Below are 19,134 nucleotides of genomic sequence, written 5' to 3'. Positions count from 1 at the left end.
TAGTAAGACTGCTGATTATAATTAATGCATGTTATAAACTTACCCAAGCTGGCGATGATCAAACAGAGACCTTGAAAGTGACAGACTGGTTAGTATTTGGTTAAAAACGAAGCTTAAAGGTCAGTTCACCTAAATTACAAATTTAAAAAACCCACATGTTTTCTCACTGTCTTCTACTGGTTTATAGCATTACAGATAGGTTTGGTTTTATTTGTCCAGGTAAAAGACATATTACTCTCTTAGATGTCTGCAGCCATAATGGAATTTTGTTTTATATTTTAAAAATTCAACTGGATAATCAACACAGTGTAATTGGGACTGTGTTTCTGAAGACTTTATAGTACATTTTCTAAATGCAATTTTTTTTAGCCATAAGCACCACAAACCCAATTCTATTCACTCCCACTCCCCATCTTAAAGACAAAACATGGGTAAACAAAATAAAAACTATCTGCATGCTATGGAGGTGAGAACATGTGTTTTTGTGATTTGGGTGAACTGACCCTGAGATATTCAACAGGGGGTCCTCAGAGTTAGTGCAGAGGGGCCGCCAAATTGTAAAAAAAATATAAATGATTAATTTACTAAAAAAATTATTAATTTACACATTGAAGATAAGCTACGTAAGGTAGCCACTATGGTAGCTATACCGTTAAGCTTAAGGATTCACTGCGTCTTCCACATGATGTAAATATATACAAATAAATAATATATTAATATCCAGTCATTTTCATCCATCCGGCCAAGTTTAACATGCAACTTAATTGTAAATATTTTTAGTGGGTCCCTACTCCATCTCTCTTTCAGCTAAGGGGTCCTTAGCCTACAAAACGTTGAAGACCCCTGCTTTAAGGAAACAATAACTTGACCAGTGTGCCTTACCTGCAGTTAGAGTGAGTTTGCACATGTTGTCACTATGTGGATAAGCAGAAGAAATAGAAAACATGTTTATTATGCACACACAATTTTCACATCTTTCATTTATTCCATGTCAGTACCCAAACTATTTGTTCTGTCAATGTCAAGTTATTTCTATCAATATAAGGTTTGCATTTTAAGAGTCAAAATACAAACTTATGAGTTTTACTAGCAGTCAAAGTTAGACGTCACTCTGAATGTCATACAGATTAAAATTAGACTACTGTAACAGGCTAAGTATAATTTTTTTTCCTTTAATTTTCTATTCAGCCTTTCTCACTTACTATAATAGATATTGCATTGGGTTTTTAATTTATCACTTTGTTGCCATACAAAGTGTATTACTGGAAATTTAAAACTTTCAAACTGCAGCTTAAACCTCATGTTAGACAGTCAATCTTTTTAACGTGGGTCATGATTATGTGTTTTGTATCATGTCATTTTAAGATGTTTTTCATCATAAGTGAGGCTTTGAATTCACCTCTGAAATAAGTCACATTCCTTAATAATATAACTTGTATGTACAGATAATTTACAACATTAACAGCTGGGTAAATCGGGGACAGAGCATTGTTTAAAAACAAATGTTTGGTAATCCTATGATGGTAAATTTGTCATTTACAGACACTGATTACGTTGCCTACCTCTCACCGATTGGCAAAGGCAAACAGTATCAGTAAGTGGCTACTGAATGGTGCCCTGAGTATTTTAGCAGTTTTAAGACACTTGCCACTGTCATATGATGTAAATCTTGACACCTTGACATAAGTATTAAGTTTCATGGCGCATACAAAGTCAATATTGAATTTTGCACTGGATTCAGGAGTCTTTTTTTGTCCATTATTTAACCATTTCTCAGCCAAAAAGCCAGGTACAGTATGGATAACCAAAACATTTAAGGGATGTTTTTAAAGAGTTAATCTAGATAAACACTGAAGTTGTGATCCATCCTCATACAAGTCAAGATGATTTGTGTTGTGAAAAAAATATCGCATTGCAGGACAGTTATTACTCAGCATAGTTTAATTATCCTTTTTAGCAATGCTGATTTGCAAGTAGAGTGAGAATACTGGCAGGAAAACACACCTACAGTACTATCCCATAGTCAAACCCAAGCTCCTGCTGTAGAAATATTCAAAAAATATTTTCACTTTGCTTTATCGGGTACAGTATAAACAATTGCTGCATTGTAAATCGGTCTTCAGTCTTGTTTACAGCTCTGCATTGTGACTAAAGCTCTTGCTTGAATATCAGATCACTTTTTTTATCATGTGTTTTTAACCCCATAGAAAATCTGATCAGATCAAGTCTGATCTGACTGAACAGGTTGGTTACTGTATGCTTATAGTTTGATTAATTAAGACTTAAATGATCACATGTACAAAATTGGTACAACACAATAATATTAAAATGAGATAAAACAAAATAAAAAGTCTGTAAAGTGCCTGCTGGTTCACTCACCCACATAACGTGTTTAGCTTGTGGGTTAGTGAGAGAGATTGAGCAGTTATAGCAATATACTGTACATAACAACAACAACAACAACAACAACAACAACAACTAAAAAATCATTTAACTTTGGTTTGTTAAAATCAGAGTAAAAGGGATACTTACAAAGATAATGGTGAAAGAAGCATACACTGTCTACTGTGACTGATGAATGACTGGTGGATGTATATCTGCGCTGTTTTAAACTGGGTAGAAAGCTGACAGGTGTGGCAATTAATTAGGGTGGAGTAATTACTGCATTGCTGCAATGTCCTAAGACACACTGATGGAAACTGGTACAAAAGAACAACGTCAGCTTGTGCCATGCCCATTTGACTATAAATTGTATTGGCTGAAATAGCATGATACCACCATGTTTGTTCTGTCTGTTAAGACAGAACAAACATCCTTCTGGATCTTTCTGCTGCCTTTGACACAGTGAACCACCAGATCCTCATTTCGACACTCAGAAATCTGGGTGTCTCAGGCTCTGCGCTCTCATTACTCACATCTTACCTGGCAGACCGAACGTACCGGGTAACCTGGAGAGGGTCTAGCTCAGAACCTTGCCCACTTAAAACTGGGGTTCCTCAGGGATCAGTCCTGGGTCCCCTCCTCTTCTCTCTGTACACCAACTCTCTCGGGTCTGTCATTCAGTCGCACGGCTTTTCTTATCACAGCTACGCAGATGACACCCAACTAATTCTCTCCTTTCCTGAGTCTGAAACTCAGGTAGCAGCACGTATCTCGGCCTGTCTGACTGACATCGCCTCTTGGATGTCCACACACCATCTGAAACTCAACCTCGACAAGACTGAGCTCCTTTTCCTTCCAGGGAAGGGCTCTCCTACCCAAGACCTGACTATAACAATTGACAACTCTATATTAGTCCCCACCCAGACTGCTAGAAACCTGGGTGTAACACTTGACGACCAACTCTCCTTCACTGCTAACATTGCTGCAACTACCCGATCGTGTAGATACATGCTGCATAACATCAGAAGGATTCGTCCCTTTCTAACGCAGAAGGCGGCTCAGGTTCTGGTTCAGGCTCTAGTCATCTCACGTCTAGACTACTGCAACTCCCTCCTGATTGGCCTGCCTGCATGTGCCATCCAACCCCTGCAGCTCATTCAGAATGCAGCGGCTCGACTTGTCTTCAACCTCCCCAAGTTCTCTCACACTACACCTCTCCTCCGCTCTCTTCACTGGCTACCAATTGCGGCCCGCATCCGCTTCAAGACACTAGTACTTACGTACAGGGCCACGAACGGATCAGCACCCGCTTACATCCAGAACATGGTCAAACCATATACCCCAACCCGCTCACTTCGTTCTGCATCAGCCAAACTGCTGGCTGCTCCCTCACAGCGAGGGAGAACTAATCACTCAACGAAATCCCGACTGTTCACTGTCCTGGCTCCCAAATTGTGGAACGAGCTCCCCATCGATATCAGGATGGCCGAAAGCCTACACACCTTCCGCCGAAGACTAAAAACGCATCTCTTCCGACTACACCTCGGATAAAAAAAAAAAAAAAAAAAAAAAAAATAATCTTGAACTTGCACTTTCGAACCTGCACATATGTCTCTTTGTAGCTTTGCCTATTTAAAGCTACTGTATTTGCACTTACTACTTGTTGTCTGGAGTTTGAACCTTCACATTTGAAAGCACTTAATTGTAAGTCGCTTTGGATAAAAGCGTCAGCTAAATGACATGTAATAATAAAAAGAATGTTCTTTCACTCTTATAGGGGGATTAAGAACCCTGTATTCATCAGTATTAACTTGCACCGGAGATGGAGTCAGACCACTAAAAACTGTTGATTTTGATAGATTAAGCTAAGTATTTATTAAAGAATGAAAAAAGGACAGTGGCAAACAAAGATTCATCTTTTTTAACATAATAAATAAACAATATTTCACATTGCAAGCTGTCAGTTGCATGCAATTACCTTCGTGAAACTCAAAATCTAAATTAAGTGACCCGAAAAATAGAAATTCTTACCGAATATAATACAATAGCACTCCAATAATTCTGTGGTACTTTTTAAAGTATGTGTTTCTGAAAATTAGTGTAGAAAGCAGAAATAATATGCAGCAATGGTTTACTTTCAGACTTAAATCAGGGATTTTGCGGTTTCATGGTCAGCATCTTAAATCTCAGACCACTAGGACACCCCACTGCTATGATATATTTTGAGCTGTTAATCCAGCAAGTCTACATTTATGTCAACCTTATTGAACTATACAGAGGAAAACAAAGAAGTTACGACATTTCAACATACTATCAATAACAAAAGTTTTTCTTTTGCATGATCAATCAAAAGACTAGTTTTCAACTGTAGTTCTGAGCCAAGACTTTCTGTAATCACCAAATTTCAAATGTTTGAAACAACATCATGATGACGTAAGGTGTGTCAAATGATGGTAGTTGTTAAAGACAAAGTAACAATACATGCACAGAACACGGATATAATTAGTTGAAATGAACAACAACATCATTGTCATGTAAGGCACATCTAATTACAGTTATTTAAAAATTCACCAACAAGAACACACCCACACAAAAGGTTAGCTTTAACAAAGAAGGCAATTATTGACATAGAAACAATGTTGTAAGCAACCAAGCAAATAGAACACACACCCAAGTGTGTTAGAAACACCTACCTACCAGTTTGTTGTTAATACTCTGTTTTGACAAACACTGGTAAAGAGTACTGTATTGACAAGTATTGGTTGTAATGGAATGCAGTTGCAGCTGTTTTATATTACCTGTGTATTCTGTTTCTGTGCTGCTTTAACTGATTTGGCAGGCTGATAAAAGATGTCCACTCCTGTGATTCCTCTTACAAATTGTGTTTGTTTACAGGGGCTCACAAAGTGGAGTAGTGTGTTTTGATGGCTAACTAAATATTTTGGCTAACAGGCTAATATGCCACTGAATGATTGCTAAACTACCAGAATGTGATTACAGTGTGTTACTTCATATACAATGAAACAGTGTGTTCTATGAGTATAGAATGTAATATGTGAAAATGCAAGCCAAGAGAATTGCATATATAGGGCTGCCACAATCATGAATTTTATTATCTGTTTTGTATGAACCTGTTATTATTGGGACAGCAAACTGAATAGGGAGCTGTAAACATAGTTCTGCTGACTTGGGTGTTTATTCTCTAAGAATGGCAGTATTACAAGTTTTTTCATATTTCATATTATTCATTGTTGAAAACCGTACTTTGTTGGCTGGAGTAATATGATAAACAAATCATGGACATGTACTTTCACTGAGCATAGTCCAGAGTCTTACACCAGGGCTCCAGAGTGCGACCATTATTCTGTCAAGTGCGACTAAACATTTTTATTGGTCGCACTGGTACACCTGTCCCCGGCCTTGAAAGACCCAGCCAAGATCCAACATCATCGGCTAAGGAAACTCTAAACTCTGTCCCCAGTAAGATGCCTAATTCTGACCAAACATCTTCAGTGGATAAGGCCTCATCTGACTCTGAGCCTGAGCAAGAGACTACCACATACAAAAAGGCCTGAATATACAGTATGCCTTTTGCAAATAATAGTTTGTCCAATTACCCCTCATATATGATAAAAGGGCCAACATTATGATTTGCATTTATTGCAATGAGTGTGGCCATATCATGGCTAGTAACAATGCATTGATGGTAACAGTGCTTTTACTGTGAGCAGTGAGCAGTTCTTGAGTGCAGATGAAAAACTCAAAGGCTTTTTAAACTGCAGAGTAGTTTAATGAAGAAGGGGGCTCTGATGTCAAGAAATGTTTGACAAACAAGTTTTGCTCTTTCTCTTTTCAATGAGAGCCAATGAGTGCCAGTTAGGCAGCTTGTTTCCACAGCATATTGTGTATTTTATCTCAGAAACACCTGATGAAAAAGAACAACCAACATAGAACAACCAAACATAGAGCTAAACCAACTAAATAATATGTGCCAAAATTTGTCCGGGAAATGGGTGGTATTTTATTGATTTATTATTATTAACTTATTGATTTAGTAATATTTATTTGTAATGATTTACATGTAGAATACAGTGTATATTATCTGTGTTATTTTGTATGACAAATCCAATCATGGAATGGTTAGAAAACAAAAAGAACACAAATAGAGTTAGATACACCAACAATTACATAGATATGCAACAACTATATAATTAAGTAGGGTATGTCAGTTTAAATGACGGAAGAAAAAAACAAGAATATTTACACCTAACTGGTTTAAGTACACCTTCGATTTACAGACAGCAACAGGACAATTGTAAATACTAGGGTTGGGTACCGTTCACATTTTTTTCGGTACCGATACCGGTACCTCAAATACGGTTCCAGTATGCAATGGTACCTTTTTTCAGTACTTTCCCCCTGTAATAACAAAAAATAATTTCAGTTGTAAAAATCATTCCAAACCTATTCATCTTATTTACTTAGAACATTTGGTTATTTATTTTTAACATTTTACACACCACACAAAATACAACACCTCCTTCTCCCCTCCCAAACTTGTCCCTACAACCTATCAAATCAAATAATTATTCATTTCGTACACTGCACTGGAACTATTCTGGTATTTGTATATATTATATTTCAGCCTGCCAGTCAGTCAAAATGGCAATATAATATATATATATATATATATATATATATATATATATATATATATATATATATATATATATATATATATAATATAGACGGCGATATTCCCACTGCTGATGCTATGACTGTTTGAAATGATTCTGATGCCAATATTTGTAATGTAGCGATAAGTTTAACAACTGCTGGAATGGAATGTGAACGCTGAGTCGGAGATTCAGTGTCATCTTTGATTTCTTCCAGTAGCATAACTGTAACGCCTCCCTGGCACGGGTCAGTGTTGACAGTTAAAGTATCCTAAACAAAAGGATAAGAGAGACAATGAAAACATGCTGCCGTTCAATGTAGCTGCTCTCATCAGAATGAGCGATAACGGGCAGCTTCCCAGATGTCCACAGTCGATGCAGCATGCAAGGTCTCACACTTCCCTCTACTGACAACAGTTGGGATATCACATGTACCCAGAAAGGTGAAATGCTGCTGCACATTATAATTACTTATCAAACTTAACAAAACAAAAATGTGATCATACATTTGTGAATGTTACATAACTGTAATATTGCATGGCTGCTTAATCTGTAACGCCTAATGATTTTGTGTTCACTCAACTGAAAAAGTGTGATCCTTGTGGCAAAAATCCTTTCAGCTCGTCTCCTTGACTTATGTCTTCGTCTTGCTCGGATTACTGCTGCCATTTCACCTGGAGGCATATGCGAGGCAACCTGCTTGCGGCTGGTTCACCTGCGTTTAAGAGGCGGACAATTTTCACCGCAAAATAGAGGCGCGCTGTCACAGGAGGTTTTTGTACATACCGCGGAATACATAATTAGGCGCACTTTACGCTTCCCCTCCCATCTCTTTATGGAAAACTCCCTCTTTCCCCTTGACCCTCCCGTGAATGCATATGCATGACACGGAAAAGTGAAATTTGCCATTTTCAGTTCCCGCGACTGCAGTCTGCGCTTTTACCTCAGTGCGGCCTGTTTGTACATACCATGCCATGCTTTTACACGCACGTTGCGAAACAAATAACGCCTGAAGTGGGCCCAATGCGTTAGCACGTTCTCACACTCATCTCGTAAAATATGGACGCTTGGTCAGGTGCCTTTGTCGTTCTTATTGACGCTAAAAGTCTCCTTTAGCGCTTTAAGTAAACGCTCTTGGTCGGGACTATTGCCGTCCCTTTAGCGCTTTAAGTAAACGCTCTTGGTCGGGACTATTGCTGTCCCTTTTGACGCAGTTATGTTAAGGAAAGGTCGTGGGTGGGCTTACGTTTCTGTGACACGCAGGAACTACGGGACGGTAGGGTTTAGGAAAGGGTCGTGGGTGGGCGTACGGTTCTGTGACACGCGGGAGGAAAGAAAAAAGCGACTATAGCAAGCGTGACAAGCGGGACGCGAACCCCACGCTCCTGGGTGAAAGTCCTGTGTTTGACCCATCCACCACCCCAACCAACCTCCTTATGCGGAAATTCGCCCTTACATACTACTCGCTAAATCCTATCTAACTGCTGCTCTCCCCGGTGCGTTACACAAACACGCTGAAAGACGCCTTTTTCGTTGCATCAGACGCTGACAGCCACTGTCCAAACGTCCTTATTTTACGAGTTCGGAATGAGAACGGGTTGCGTTAGTACATCTGGCTCTCTGACTCTGTGGCAAAAACCCTCATTCATGCTGTCATAACCCCCCAATTGGACTTCTGCAATGAAGTCCTGTTTGCTGTGCCCAGCAAAAGCCTGGACAGGCTCCAGTATGTCCAAAACTTTGCCGCAAGGGTCTTCACCCACAGGTGACCTGGTAGCACATCAACCCAACCCTCATCCAACTTCACTGGCTCCCAATCAAGTCCCGCATCAAATATAAAATCTTCCTTCTCACCTACAAATCTATTCATGCCCTGGCCACACAGTACCTCTCCGACCTCCATCCATACACCCCACCCTGAAACCTCCGGTCCTCAGACGCTGGCCTGCTCTCCAATCCCCACACCAGACTCCATACCTTCTGAGACAGAGCCTTCAGTGTTGCAGCCCCGTCCCTCTGGAACGCTCTCCATGCAGATATCCGAAATGCTACATCCCTGGACATGTTTGAAAAACTCCTCAAACACCACCTGTTCACCACAGCCTACAGTCTCCCTTAGCTCTGATTCCCCAGTAATTCTGTAAAGTGTCCTTGGGTTTTGTGAAAGGCGATATATAAATATAAGTTATTAGTATTATTAAATGTCACATATAGATTTAATGTACTAACAGAAACAGAAACTTTTTACACCAAAAACAGTAAAAGCTGATAGCCTATAGGCTATTGATATAAATTAATTGTATTCACAGCTTGCAGTTTTATCTCGAAAGAAGCCCAGAATCCTTCTTCACTGGTGTAGCAGCCTTCTTCACCAGGACCTAGATTTTCTCAAGCCTGAAAACAGAGCCAATCGGAGTTGCAGAAGTCTAGTTTTCTCTTGGTTCACCAGAATTACAATATGCTGAAAGGATATTATGGAATTTTTGCCCAATGACACAAAACTGCCTACCCCAACTTAAAATGTTAGATTATTGAACAGGTTTTGTGTTACATATAACTGGGTACTGTAATTTGTATTAAACTGACGTTCAGTGGCAATTAAAAAAAATAAGGCAGCACAACTGCACTTCATCTGGAAGCTTAACTGGTTTGGTGTGTATAGTAAGCTTATGATGCTCTTTTAAAGCTCGACGGAAGAATCCTTCATTACCTTCTCTATTATTACTTGGTTTGGTCATCTGTCAACAGGTGACAAAAACAGATTGCAATATATGATCACAGTGGCCAGTAAGATAACGGGTGTGAAACTGCCTGATCTCTGATGAGAAAGTTCAATTTTGCAGCATTCTCTATATCCTCTGTATGTAGAGTTTGAGCTTCTCACCTCCAGGCAGGGATTTAGACTTTCAAAGGCCAGGCCTAACCTCTTTTAACCTCTCAGGCCAACAAACTGATAAATACTTATGACTCAGCTGATGATTAGTTTCCCATATACTGGTTGAATTGAATGGTGATGGTATGGTTTTCACCTCACATTGTCTTGTCAAGCTTTTTTTGTTGTTGCATTTCTTAGCTTTTCAGTTTTTGTATGTGTGTGTCTTCCTGGCAAAATAATGTCCTGGAGACACCTACTGTAGCGTAAACTACCACAGAAGCGGGTTAAGTACTTTGCCAGTTAACTTAGCTAATTATAGTTTCTTGATTAGGGCCCGGAATCTATGAGCAGGTTATCTTGTGGTTTAAGAAGTTTCAGGAGACCTCTATGTCTTATGCAGACATATTTATCAAAGCTTAATCGAGGAGAATAGAGATAAGCAGTGCATGTCAACCAAAGTGTATTGCCAGTGTAATGTCACTCATATCTGAAGGTTACTTCCAGGCAGGGAGTATTTAACCCATGGCCTTAGAAACTAAGATAACCTAGGTAAATTTAGGTCATATTGTATGTCCTTAAGATCACATGCAGTACATTCTATGGGGAGACAGTCTATTCAGGACAAAGAACAGCACAAATCTCCTATGATCTTATTCTTCAGGGAGATACGTAGTCAGCACAGCTTTTATTAGCTGCAGTGAACAGTCAGACAAACAGACAGCAAGTTAAACTTTTGCTCTAAAAGAGACAGGCTATGTCTTTCTTGCTTCTAGATTTAGAAAGTGACACAAACTTGATCCGGGGAATACTGTGTCCTGTAACCATTAGCCTGCAGAAGGAAAATTCCTTCACAGTTACCTGAAAACATAGTGCTGCTGACTGGGGTGTTAATTATCTAACAATGACAGTATTGACAGCTTCTTCACATTACAGGGAGTCATTTCATTCACTGCTCATATAAAAACAAGTACCTTATAGTCTCTCACATTCTTGTTAAACTCGCTCCTAATGTGTCCTGCCAATGCAAGTACGAAAAATGAATGATGATGATGATAATGACATAACTCAGCATAATCCACAGATTTTTTTAAACATTGAAGAGTAGTTCATTTTACAATGCAGTAGGTGGCTCTGATGTCAAGTAATGTTTGACAATGAAGTTTTGCGCCTGTGTGGTTGAATGTGTACCTTCATTTGAATCACTTTTTGGTAGTTTGTTTCCACACCTGATAGACAAAAAACAACCAATACAGAACAACCACACGTAGAGAAACCAAACATCTGAGAAACTTGTGGTATTTTATTGATTTATTATTTCATTATTAACTTTATGTTGGATTATTTGTTTGCATTTAGACTCTCATCATATAAATGTATGCAATATGCAACATCTGTGTCATATTAACACACCCAATCATGCAATGGTTAAATATGCAAATAAGAACACACCCATACAATATAATGAAATACACCAACAGTTAGATATACTTGAGGCAAAATATTAGTGCTGACATTTGTTTTTTCAAATGTATTCAGCTAAGAATAGATTAATGAGGCATAAAAAGCAAGCATTACATTACTAAGCATTTTTCCACTAGGTGGTGTAACTGTACATGTATTCATCCCAAACCGCTCTATACAGGACTTTTGGTTCAGTATGCAACATTGGTTCGGTACACCCTGTGACCCAAACACATGAATTTATGTCTAGAAATTTTGGAGCTTAAATTTCACCTAGAAAGTTTTCAGCAGTGCAACAGCTGTTATCAGCTGTAGAATGCTAGTCTGCATAGCCCGGTTAGCCGGGTTAGTCAAGCTGAATGGACAATGAGTTGTGTCAAACTATATGAAAACATTGTTCAACTGTACGAGACAAAAACAGACTGGGACACTATATGCAGTATTTGAGTTGAGATTATACATCTCAAATTCCTTCTTTAATTCAAATACTGTGAGTCCAATCTGCAAATATTGATATTACCAGAGGGAAAAGTCTCTGCCAAACGCATTGATGTCATTTTTCTGTTTGTGGTTTCAAATATATGTGACACAGAGCAGGTTAGTACAAGTTTCCTACATTTTGACCTATAATTATGTATGTAATGCGAAAATTGTGGGGGACAGAGCAATTTGTTGAGATCATTTTCAGTGGATGTTACAGCCCCTCCCCACTGTGATTTTGTAAAAACCGAACTGTTAAATATCAGTAAATAATATTTTATAGTCTTTTGCGCACTCGTTAAACTAGCAACTTATGTGCTCTACCCATGCAAGTACAAAAATAAATGGACATAAAACCCTTACTCAACAGTCCACAAAGTCTCACGACAGGTGAACATTTTTTACATTGCAGAGTAGTTCATCTTACAATGCAGTAGGTGGCTCTGATGTCAAGAAATGTTTTTTTTCCACACCAGTCATACAAAGATAACCAAAATAGAACAACAAAACCAAAATAATGTGCCAACATGTTTGGGAAACTTATAGTATTTTATTGATTCATCATTTCATTTTTATCAACTTATTCATTTTTGTAGTATATATTTACATTTAGACACAGCATATACATGTATGAAATATGCAACATCTGTGTCATAATGTAAGACAAATCCAATGCAATGGTTAAATATAAACAAATAAGAACACACCCATACACTATAGTGAGATACTGTGAATTGTGTGTACCGTTACATAACTATTTTCAACATATAACTCAAAACTGAAAAATCCAAATAAAATATAGAACAGCTGTGACAATGTATCCTTTGTGTTAATATGAATATGTGTTGCCACCTTATTAATTATTCCTGTCCACAATTTTAACTGCACATGCATTCTTTTTTGAAGACCAAATTTGATAGGCATTTTTTGTGGTGCCTCTGTCACGTGTACACTTTTAAAAATAATGTTTGTCACCAGGGTAGGGGAAGTTCCCTTTCTTTCCATCACAGAAGTAATCAATTGGTGTCAGATTGTTTTTTTGGGGGGATAGTCACAGCAGCTGCATTCTTGGTTAAAGACCAGATTTGATGGGCAGTTTTGGAGGTAGGTTCTTCCATCCCAACAACTGTAAAAAGAATATGGGTCAGCAGGGTTAGTGTATTGTCCATTGTCCTTTCCATTACAGAAGTTATCAATTGGCGTCAGATTGGTGGTTGTGGTCACAGGGGGATAGTTACAGCAGCTGCATGTTAGGTCAAAGACCAGATTTGATGGGCAGTATTGGAGGTAGGCTATTCCATTACCACAATTGTAAAAATAATTTAGGTCAGCAGGGTTGGGGTATTCCATCATATTCCATCAGAGAGTCATATTGTTTTAATTGTTCTTTAACTCTGTTTGATCATAATTTAATATCCCTGCTGAGATTTCTAAACAGAAAGAGCATATATTTGCAATCTGCATTATAAGATTTAATAAAGTCAATAACAGGTGATTACATTAATATGAATGACAATAAATGAAATACACACTAACAACAACCACCGCATGACAGGATAGGATATAAAATTTGAATTTTGGTAACCAAGAACCAGAAGATTTTGCAGGTGGCTGATAAACGAGTTGCCCTGGTTACATAATTGTCCACCTTTATTTATCTGCTAGTGCTATTGATTATGGTGACACTATTTTCTGTAAAGAGCTGAATTAAATGCACATTTTCATAAACACCACAAACCAAAAGCCACTGTAATCTCAAAGAGATAAAAAAATGATAAAACAAAAACTATCTGCATGGCTAGATACCACTGGAGGTAAGTGAGAAAATATGCATTACAATAACTTGTCCAGTGTGCCTTACCTGCAGTTAGAGTGAGTTTGCACATGTTGCCACTATGTAGATAAGCAGAAATAAAATGAATTGTATTAACATGCAGCTGAAAAATATAAACATGACTCAAAAACAAATGCTCACCCTAAGCTAATATTATTAATATTATTATCAAAACTGTTGCCACATAAATTGTATTTCACGTTGGAAAACTGCACATTTTTCCTGTTCAAAATGGTCTTAGAAAGTAGGTCAGTTTCATATTCTGTGGTGTGTCTATCAGTGCCACTTAGCACTTAGCACAGTTTGTGGGTTTACTTAGTATTGGAACGCTTATTTTCATACATGTTACATACACAGCTGATGTGTTTTTGCATTTAAGACATAGGCAGGAGTAATTGATGTAGTCTGCACCCAACTTAAACAATACATGTTGTCCAAGATAAACACTTAAGTTCTTTGTACCACAAGCTTTTGGCAGATTATTTGTTTTGTAAAAGAAATGTTGCATAGCAGGATAGTTATTACTCAGCATAGTTTAAGTATCTGCTTTACCCAAATCAATTTTAAAGTAAAGTCATAATATTGGCACGAAAACGCAACTGTACCATCACTTAGTCAAACCCAAGCTCCTGCTTGAGAAATTATACTATTTTACCACACCAATGATATTTTCACTTACCTTTATCAGGATGGTGTAAAGATTCAATCAGTGATTAAACAGCACCTGTAATCATTAAAGAACACAATCAAAACTTTAAATACAGAAATGTAATTAAAACTGAAATAAATGAGACAGAATTTAGATAAAACATGAATTGAAACAATATCAAAAGTATAGGGAGCGGAAAGGACATGGCGCTCAGATCAGGAGTGATTTGACTGAACAGGTTGGTTACTGTATGATTATAATCAATCAAGTTTGATTAATTAATTGCCTGCATCATGCAAATTTTATGACTGAAAATGATCACATGTACATTATCGGGACCACAAACAATAATAATAATAATAACATTAAAGCTGCAAGCAGCGTTGGACGGGCCCTCGCGCCTCAGTTCATTAGCTGTGAAAGGGGGCATGGCCAAAGCATAGGGGTCGGGGCAAATCTTTACCAATAAAAAAGGAAGTCTCTGCTGAGTTCATTGATACCTCACATAAGACTCTACCTTAAACGGGTCACCAGTTATGAAAAGGGGCATGGCTTAAGCATAGGGGGCGGGCCAAACCATCAACAATGAAGCAGGAACTATCTGCTGAGTTCAATGATACCTCACACAAGACTCTACCTTAAACGGTTAAAATGTTATAAAAGGGGGCGTGATCTGATTAAGTGGGCGTGGTTAAAGTATAGGGGGCGGCTCAGTATCACATGTAGACCACACATAAGTTTCATGTAAATCAAATGATGTTTGTCATATAAGGCTGATTTCCTGTTGCCAGCGGGGGGCGCTATGACCAAGAGTCAATATTGGCCTGTATATGTCCTCAGGCCTGGATTCTTGTTGATTGTGGGAAATTTCAAGCAGATATGACAATGTACACTGTAGTTACAGCCACTTTCTCGTTCATCGCTAAATGCTCAATATGGCCGCCACGCCACGCCCACACTGTTTGACAAAAAGTTTTTCTTTTAATACCTTTTCATCTGTAAGGTGTTTAGATGGTACAGACCAAATTTGAAGTCCATCGGATGAAATCTCTAGGAGGAGCCTACTTCCTGTTGCCACTAGGGGGCTAGGGTTAGAGTCTTATGAATCCTGAAAAGTTTTGAGCCAATTGGACAATGTACACTCAAGTTACACCCACTTCCTTTTTTGATGGCGAAAAGCACAAAATGGCCGCCCCGCCATGGCCATGCCCTACGACGAAAAGTTTTTCTTTTAATAACTTTTCATCTTGAAGGTCTTAGGATAGCACAGACCAAATTTGAAGTTGATCGGATGAAATCTCTAGGAGGAGTTCGTTAAAGTACAACATGTGGAAATGGCCAAAATTGCACTAATTTTGAACTTTCAATTAAGAATGGCGGATTTCCTGTTGGGTTTAGGGTATGGCTCCAATGACGTTTCTTGTACGTCTTGACATGCTACGTATGTATATCAAGTTTCGTGAGTCTACGTTAAACGTACTGCAGGGGCTCAATTTTTTTTAACCTTGTAGGGGGCGCTAATGAGCCATTTTTGTGCGCCTATTCCCGAAACCCATAAAACACATAAATTCTCACCAGACTTGATGCGACCACCAGTTTTGGTGAGTTTCTGAATATGTTAAGCCCCTCAAAAAGGCAATTAATTTGCCGGGAAAAAGAATAATTAAAGCTGCAAGCAGCGATGAACGGGCCCGTTGCAGGTCGGGGTACTGGCGGACGCCTCTCTTTGCAGCCGTGCATTTGCACGGCACTCAGACACTGCAAATCGTCACCGATGAAAAGGGAACTCTCTGCTGAATTCAATGATACCTCTCAGTTTACCTGAAACGTTTCACAAGTTATGAAAGGGGGCGTGGTCTGTGTACATGGGTGTGGCTAGAGTATAGGGGGCAGCTCAATATCACATGTAGACCACACATTCTAAGTTTAATGTAAATCGGAACGCAACTTCCTGTTTAGACAGGAAGTTGCTATAACTTGCGCATTTATTCCACTATTAAAATTCTTTGGATAACTTTTCGTCATGAGGGTCAACAGATACTACCTGCAAAGATTCAAGAAGATTGAAATCACGACCTAGGACGAGTTCGAAAGAATGTAAAACACATGAAAAATGCCTAATTAAAAATGGCCGCCTTCCGGTTGGGCAGAGCTAATGAAGGTAAATGGGAAATATGTCCGCAATGATTAGAGCAATATGTGTATTAAATCTGGTGAAGATTGGAGCAACTGTGTCCAAGTTAAGGCTTTCCACGCATTAGGGGGTGCTATGGAGCCCGCTTACAGGTATGGGCCAAATTGCTGTACAATCTTGCAAAGCTCCCAGGTGTTTTATGTGGGCGCTAATTTTTGTGAGTTTTCGTCTATATTGAGGCCATCAAAAATGTGCCCAAGGGCTAAAACCAATTAGGGTCCCATAGTCCACGCCCACTTTGACCAATCAGTACCTTACTGTAGGGGTGGCCTCATGAGTGGCCCTAGATGGTACCCATCAAATTTTGTAAAAATCAGATAAGCCGTTCATGAGCTATAAACTTTATGTACTTGTAGCACCCCCTAGTGGCCAATTTTTGTAAAATGTGTGGGGCACCTCCAGAGGGTCATGGCAAACAAGAATCTTAAGTTTTGCGTTGATAGCAATTATTTTGGTCGAGATATGGCAAAGTTGGTGTTTTCATACTTAGCTACACAAATTTGTTTGCACATAATATGTGCAATTTTTATCCTATAAACATTCTTTAGATAACTTTTTGTCAGGTCCATCTGCAGATGCTACCTGCCAAGTTTCATGCAGATCGGTCACACGATCTAGGAGGAGTTCGGCAAAGTATGTTTTCGATAAATCGTGATTTTTCACTCATAAAAGTCTAGGCGGAAATGGGCGTGGCCTATATCAGGAGATTCAGCTCGATCCAGGGAACGTGAAGATATAGGGTTTTTGAATGTGCAATGTACGGTTTGGGAGTTATAGGGCCAAACGCGTTTTTTTCTGCAATAGCACCACCTAGTGGTGCATATGAGTATTTTTTTTTAATCTTTGCAATTTTCACCAGTTGTGACATGTGTGCAAATTTTTTGTGAGTTTTTGTGCATTCTAACCCCCTAAAAAATCGGAAAAATAATCTGATCAAAAACAATAGGTTCCTTCGCACTTTCAGTGCCCGTTGGGGCCTTGCACTTTCGTGCTCGGGCCCTAATAATTCCTTCAGTTTCAATAGGGCCTTCGCCTCTGTCGGCGCTCGGGCCCTAATTAGAAAGCTACAACAAAATAAAAAGAGAAAAATTCTGCACAGTGCCTGCTAGTTCACTCCCCCTCCCTAAAATGTGTTTAGTATAGGCAGTTAGAGATTGAGCAGGTAGGCTATAGCAATATACAGAGCAACAATAATCAACATAAAAAGAAATCACATAAAATATAGTTTGTCAAAATCAGAGTAAAAGGGATACTTACAAATATATTGGTGAAAGAAGTGTATTGTGTCTGATGGATGTCTGATGGATGTGTGGACAGCTGAGGTTGATGTTAAACAGGGTGCGGATAATTACTCCAAGTTCTTGTAGTTCTTGGCGAATTGCTAATAGAATTCCTTCAATCAACAATTTTTATTTAAACAAAATCATATGTAATGTGTGTTTAATTACACTAAGCTGACAGCATGTGGCAATTAACTAGGAAGGGGTAATTGCTGCATTGTTACATGTACCAAAAAATACACATAATGCCTTTTGTCATGGCGGGTGAATTGCTCAGGAGCCAAGGAAGCACATTGACGAGTAAGAAAATAGTATTAAGTGAATACATTGAGTATGTGTTGCTACACCATGGATAAAAGTATCAACAGTTGCAGTAGGTTTTAACTGTCTAACCAAATTTATATGCAGAACTTATTGTTGCAATCTAATTAGTGTTTACCTGACCCTACTGCGTTGTGCCTATTTTTTTCATTTTTTGCTTCCTTGTATCGCTCTCTCATTTTTTTCCCCCTTGCCAGCCTTGAGTATTGGTACACCTCAAAGGCCGTTGAATGTTTAGCAGGTGAAAAGCAGATCAAAGGTGCAGCATGGGGGACAAATATGCCATTATCTGGAATCGTAATTTATTCTGCTTAATGGGTGTGATTTAGGACATATCTTTGCTGGGGTGGAATTTATGGCATTCCCTTTTCAAGTTACAATGTAATTTGTTGTTCCCTGCCTTGTCAATTAAATTAATTAGTCTCAATTAAATGGGCGTCAAGGAAGTCAGAGCAACACACACACACACACACACACACACACACACACACACACACACACACACACACACACACACACACACACACACACACACACACACACACACACTGTTGTATCTGTCTTATAAACGAAAGCATGTAAAGATGACAGTTTGTACTCTCAAGCAACATTCTTCTTGATGTGGCAGACTTTGCAGTGTATGATAAACATCTTTGGTTTTGTATTTAAGGCCACGGGAACCACACCTAGATGTAAGCGGTGAGCTGAAGGGGTTTTCAGACACCGATGATTTTGGCATGCTCTGATATTGTTGTTAATTAAAACAAATCTAAGCTCAACAATCTAAGTACAATGACTTTTTTTCTATTCAGCACAAGTTTAGCTACAATATTATCTTAGTAGACTGTATTTCATAATTGTACCTTTTTTTAAGTTACTGGTAAATAAACAAGTGGTTAAAAGTAGTTTTAGAAGTTTGCTGGAATTTGCGAACATTTTTGTTTTTAACTGCATATGCATTCTTTTTTGAAGACCAAATTTG

General features: G+C 38.6%; 1 long non-coding RNA gene across 1 annotated transcript; it reads right to left on the bottom strand.

Moving 5' to 3' along the window:
• Positions 1-38: 38 nt before the first annotated feature.
• On the bottom strand, positions 39-17,922 carry LOC116043517. The gene is made up of 4 exons (XR_004103491.2): positions 17,809-17,922; positions 14,388-14,432; positions 13,736-13,767; positions 39-70 (listed from the first exon to the last, which is right to left on the bottom strand). It is a non-coding gene; the product is annotated as an uncharacterized LOC116043517 (long non-coding RNA).
• Between the last annotated feature and the right edge of the window lie 1,212 nt (positions 17,923-19,134).

Source organism: Sander lucioperca, chromosome 12, assembly GCF_008315115.2.
Source record: "Sander lucioperca isolate FBNREF2018 chromosome 12, SLUC_FBN_1.2, whole genome shotgun sequence".
Taxonomy (NCBI): Eukaryota; Metazoa; Chordata; class Actinopteri; order Perciformes; family Percidae; genus Sander; species Sander lucioperca.
The sequence above is the reverse complement of the archived record's forward strand: the minus strand, read 5'-3'. Positions and strand labels throughout refer to the sequence as shown.